Genomic DNA, 5265 nt, shown 5'->3' with positions numbered 1-5265 from the left:
AAACAAGGCAACCCAGGAAAGAAAATCCTCCTGAAATCCAACAGATCTCTAAGTAATGACCCTGAGCATTGTGTCTTGAGCGAGAATGAATCCTTTGCATGGAAAATCACACTCCCCACCATGCCTGCTGCATCTGAAGCATCTACATATTTCTTGCAATAAAACTTGAAAGTCATTAACCTGTAACATTACAAACAACTTTTCTAGTTTCTTATTGCTGTTTTTAAGGAGCATTCAAATTTCTTCCACTATGGAAAGGATGGGCGGTATCTTCCCAAAATAATGAATAGTTGTTGTATGCACATCCATGTTATAGCAGTACAATATGTAATGGCTAAAACGTGAAAACAGCACAAATGCCCATCAAAAGTGTAGTGAGTAGAAAAGATATCGGGTTTCTTTTTTATAAAATGGAATATTTATCAGCAACAGAAAAGGATAAGCTTGAGGCCTTATGCATGTTGAGACCATAGACTTTATTGAAATTACACAGACACACATTTTCAAATATTACCTTGTTTCTCTGGTGTGAAAACCCAAAAGGGTAAAAAAAGGTCCAAAATGTATACTAGATATTGGGAAATAGAAAAAGTCCAAATAGAAAAGGGAACAAGGGAGGTGGGAGGGACAATTAATTAAATTAAATTAAATGAGGGACAAGGAAAAAAGAATAGAAAGAAAAATGGAAGCAAAATTTTGTAAATAATGAAGAGAAGAAGAATTAAAGAGAAGGTAGTGGACTGGACAAAAGGGAATTATGATATATCATGTAGAGATCCACATTCACTATGATGAGTATGATCAGTATGTAGATGTCAAATGTAACAATAATATTAACTTTTTAAAAGCTCCATAAACGTAAAATACTTTTGGAATGATATATACATGAAACAAAACAGTACATTTTTCTGCCAAAATAAAAATGAAGGGGCCATAGGGTCTTCTTACCAGACCAGGAGGCTCATCCTGTGGACCCCAGCATGTGGGGTCACTTCTTCGGTGACAGGTCCCAACAGAACTTGGAACGCTGGAGCAACAGCACCACAGCCTCACCAAGCCTGCCTAACAGTCACTTGGCTGGAGAGAGTCAGCAGTGAACATGCTGTGCTGCTTTCCCAGGCCCCAGGTCGCAGCCTCAGGACCCTGCACAGGGAAAGCACTTGGGAATGAGTGAGAGGATGGATGACTAAGGCCAGACACTGCAGGCCACTCACCAGGAACCACCCAGTCATGGGCAGCACAGGGCAGGGCTCACCACACCCAGAGACCTCGGGGCCTGAGATGAGAGGGAGCCCAGGGCAGGCCTCCCTCGGCCTGGCCACCAGGCGCTCTGAGACACCGAGTCCAGGACAAGAACATTTAGGCCTGCCCACCACTGTGAGTCCCCTGCACCACTCCCACCCTCTGTGTGGGGGGTGGGAGGACAGGGTCAGGGGAGAAGCTCCTCCTGGGCAGGAGCAGGCATTGGGAGGCTGGGAGCCCAGGGTCCTCTCACATCTCAGCCATGGCAAGGCTGGCAGGAGAAGGCCACTGCCCAGGGATGATCCACAGCCTCTGGAGCCATCTCCTGTCCTCCTGGGGTAGAAGCCTGTGACAGAGCTGTTTGCATTTGGGGAGCACCGGGTTACCTGGGACAAAAACATCACAAACTGTGACAAGGCAGTGCCTCATGCTGCCTGCCAGCTGCTGGACACTGTTCCACCACAGCTGCACATGGGACATCAGGACATCGGGCTGGAGCTGTCACTGGGGCTTGTGTGCCATGTGCCTGTGACAGACACTGGGCCAAAATAACAACAGGTGCCAGCTCAGGCCCAGGGTGTGTGTCAGCAGAGGGGACGCTGTCCTGAGGCCACAGGGGGACAGAGAGGCCCCTGGAGGACAGACAACACCTTCACCTCCTGCCTGCAGGGCTTGGTAACAGTGGGCCAGGGTCCTGCTCCCAAAGGTATCTGAGTCCCATGTCACCAAGATCCACATCCTCTCTGCTCAGCCTCCACCTTGGCCAGGGGCAAGGTCACTGTCCACGTGTGGGAGGAGACCCAAGAAAGGGATGTGGACAAGGTGCCACTTCAATCCTGCCATGATTCCATTCAGCCATTTCACCTCACTGTAACTCCTGGCCCAGGCACCCATGTGGCCGATTCCTCATCTCTACCCTGGGAGGGGTCTCAGGACCCATGGGATGTTGCTCTTAATGCACAGAGTTACACACAACCTTTCCTCAGCTAACAAGCTGGGCTGAAAGGCTAGTATTTCTAGGTGTCCCTTCTGACATTTCACTTTAATATGAGGCTCACTTCCAGCCAGATCCTCCTGTGCCCTCCTGGTAGGAGCCACTATGGACAATTCAGAGTTTGATCAAGGCTTAATCCTTAATCCCTCCTGATGAGTCATGGGTGGGACCCCAATTCCATTTCTCCCCATTGTCCCCTCACAGATTAGAAATCAGGTGGCTGAGAGCCTGGCAGAGGTCTGCAGAGTGAGGACAGCATAGGCAGGCATGCTGGAAATCCTGAGGGAGGCCTTGGGGCAGGCCTTCCTGGACAGCTGGCCCATCAACTGGCCCTGCTTCCCAGACCCCATAAGGGCCTGCATTTCCTCCCCACAGGAGGGGATGCTGGGAAGGTGAGTTCTCCTGTCAGCAGCACAGTGGGCTTGGCCATTATGGCTCCACTCTTGGGAAGGAGAAAGCCCCGCTCTGCCTCAGTTTGCAACTATGAGCTGTGGGATGCTGTGAAAATCAAGCTCACATTGTGACTGTGGGATGGAATGGGGCCTTTATCATAATGGTTGATCTTGGCCTTGGCCCCATGGAAGACCAGCTCCAGCAGCCATGCTCATTCTCACAGATGACTTTCCATCCCCACTGGGAAACTGTGCTTCCCCCTCACTGAGCCCTGCACTTGGGGATAGTTGTTCTGATCACTGTGAAGATTGAAGAGTCACTCTATGTGCTTCACGGTATTCCCAGAGCAGGAAACCTTGGGGTGTGCAAAGGCGCCAGGCTCACTCAGACATCATGGAAGTGCAGGTGGCTACATCACTTTACCAACATACATGAAGACACACTATGTGCAGACACTTTTCCAGGTATTGATCATGAACCAATAACCACAGCAGATCCAATCACTGCCCTCTCGAGTTTCAGTGATATTTGGTGGCTACACAGTCACACTCAGAGCACATGTTACTCACATCACACTAGATGAAGCCCCTCCTTTCCTCCCTAGATGTGGATTCACAGCAGTGCAAAGGGAGTCCAGAGGAGGCACAGACACTGGGCAACACAGCACTACATACCCTAAAGCCTGAGGAGAGGCAGGGCAGCACAGACGCCTACTGTCCCTCACTTCTCAGATAGTTATGCAGCAGCGGCTCTGTGGCCTCGAGTACAATCACACAGCAGAGACCAGACTCTGTCCTCGTGGAGCTGACAGTGGGGACGGGCAGGGAGACACTGTGTCTGGCTGCCCTGAAGAAGGCAGAGGCGGTCACACCACTGAACAAGGACTCCCTCCCACTGAGCTTTCTGTCAGGCTCTCAGGGCTGCTTGGGCCAGGACTGCCCTACTGGGGGTGGAGACAGAGTGGGCCTGGAGCATGTGCACATGTACATCCCTGCATGTTTGCCAGGAAGGTAGTGTGGGAGGAAAGGCCAGGCCTCTCACTCTGCCTCCTACCTACCTTCCCCAGCCTGATGTCCTCTGTCCTTGACTCCTTGCTGGAGCTGATCTCCCAAGTGCATCACACCACCAAACTTCTCCTGGCCCAGCTAGAGCATGCCAAGCCCACTGAGGCAGAGCCCAAGGATGAGGAAGACTGTGGTGTGAGCCTATGGGCATGTGGGGAGGGAGGGGCCTTTGGACACAGAGAGAGTGTCCAGTACATGGGGACACTCAGCAGTCAGTGGGCTGATGCAGTCTGTGGGGACTTCCTGGGGGAGGCTTTATGCACAGAGCTCTCTCTGACAGGAAGTGGGAAGGTTGTGCCCCAGGAAGGAACATGGACAGTTGGTGATCTTTTCTTCTCTTTCAACTGCAGGAGCAGCTCCACTCAAAGCTGAAGTCCCAGCTGCAGAGCCTGTGCCAGCTCCACCTGCAGCTTGCTCCTCAGCTCTGCCACCACAGGGAAAGCCGGTGCCAGGAACCCCTTTTCCACCAGCTGCACAGCTGGGTCACCTGGTGGCTCCTCAGCAGGTGTCAGCTCCTGAGCCCCCCCTGGGGCCAGCTCCTGCCCCACACCTGCCATTCCCCTCTATTACTGTTGCTCATGCTTTGCTCTTTACTTTTGCACTTATTTTCTGCATTTATGTAAATAATAGTTATTTTTAAATAAAATTAAGATTTTATTGATGTTCAAAATGGTCAGCTTGGTGGCATGAAGTGCCTTCTCAGTGCAGTGAACCGGATACCTCTGTCCAGGTCCACAGCATTTTCCTCAGTGCTGCACCCATGAGTGGTTCCTCCCCTCTCCCCTACTGCTATTCTCTGGCCACCACTCATCTCATGTCCCCATAATTTACCTATTCTACATTTTTCAGGTCAGTGCAATCATACTTCTCCTTGGCCACATAATCCTGGAAGGGACTCATGAATCTCAGAAGACAGAGGGCCAGGACAGCACAGCCCCACTTCTCTTGGGTGAAGAACAAGCATTCTCTAGATTTTGATTGAATTTTATTTTTAAAATATGAAGTCTCAGAGCATCCTGGGCACCAGTGGCTCAAGGTTCCAAGGGATGATTGGTCCAATTTTGCCCTATGGCCACCGCAGGACTCTTGACCTAGGTACTGTACAAATCAGTAAATTGGGTTTTAGTACTGGGGATTGAGCCTAGGACTTTCTCAGTGAGCTACATCACCAGCTCATTTAATTTTTGATTTCAGTTTTATCACAGAATCTCACTAAGTAACTGATTTAGTAGTCTGGACTCAAACTTCTGATCCTCCTGCCTTAGACTCCCAGGGACTGTACTAATCCCTCAGTCCTGGGATTACAGTTCTTCACCACCTCACTTGGCTTCTGTAACGATTTTTGAAAAACAAACTCCAAAACCCACTGCTATGCCTGGTTTTCCACCTTTAGGACTTGAGGCTGTTTGATATCTCTGGTGAGAAGTGAGGACCCCATCTTCTCAGTGAGAGGCCAGCCAATCTCTGTGTGATCATTATTGCAGGCCTGCCCAGCCTGTGTGGTGACTGCAGGCTTTGCCCTGACCTCCCTTCCACACTTCCCTGATGTACAGAGACCCTACTTCCTTCCAC

General features: G+C 50.4%; 1 long non-coding RNA gene across 2 annotated transcripts; it reads left to right on the top strand.

The window, feature by feature from the left end:
* Positions 1-1092: 1092 nt before the first annotated feature.
* On the top strand, positions 1093-4230 carry LOC147822589 (uncharacterized). 2 transcript variants are annotated; one of them, XR_015445343.1, is made up of 3 exons: positions 1093-1377; positions 3696-3828; positions 4044-4230. It is a non-coding gene; the product is annotated as an uncharacterized LOC147822589 (long non-coding RNA). The 2 variants fall into 2 exon arrangements; XR_015445344.1 differs by lacking the exon at positions 1093-1377 and adding an exon at positions 2278-2628.
* Positions 4231-5265: the final 1035 nt, after the last annotated feature.

Source organism: Heterocephalus glaber, unplaced genomic scaffold (genome assembly GCF_053883595.1).
Source record: "Heterocephalus glaber isolate CG9 unplaced genomic scaffold, H.glaber_assembly_v1.0 deba00001610, whole genome shotgun sequence".
Taxonomy (NCBI): domain Eukaryota; kingdom Metazoa; phylum Chordata; class Mammalia; order Rodentia; family Bathyergidae; genus Heterocephalus; species Heterocephalus glaber.
This window is presented reverse-complemented; position numbering and strand designations above follow the sequence as displayed.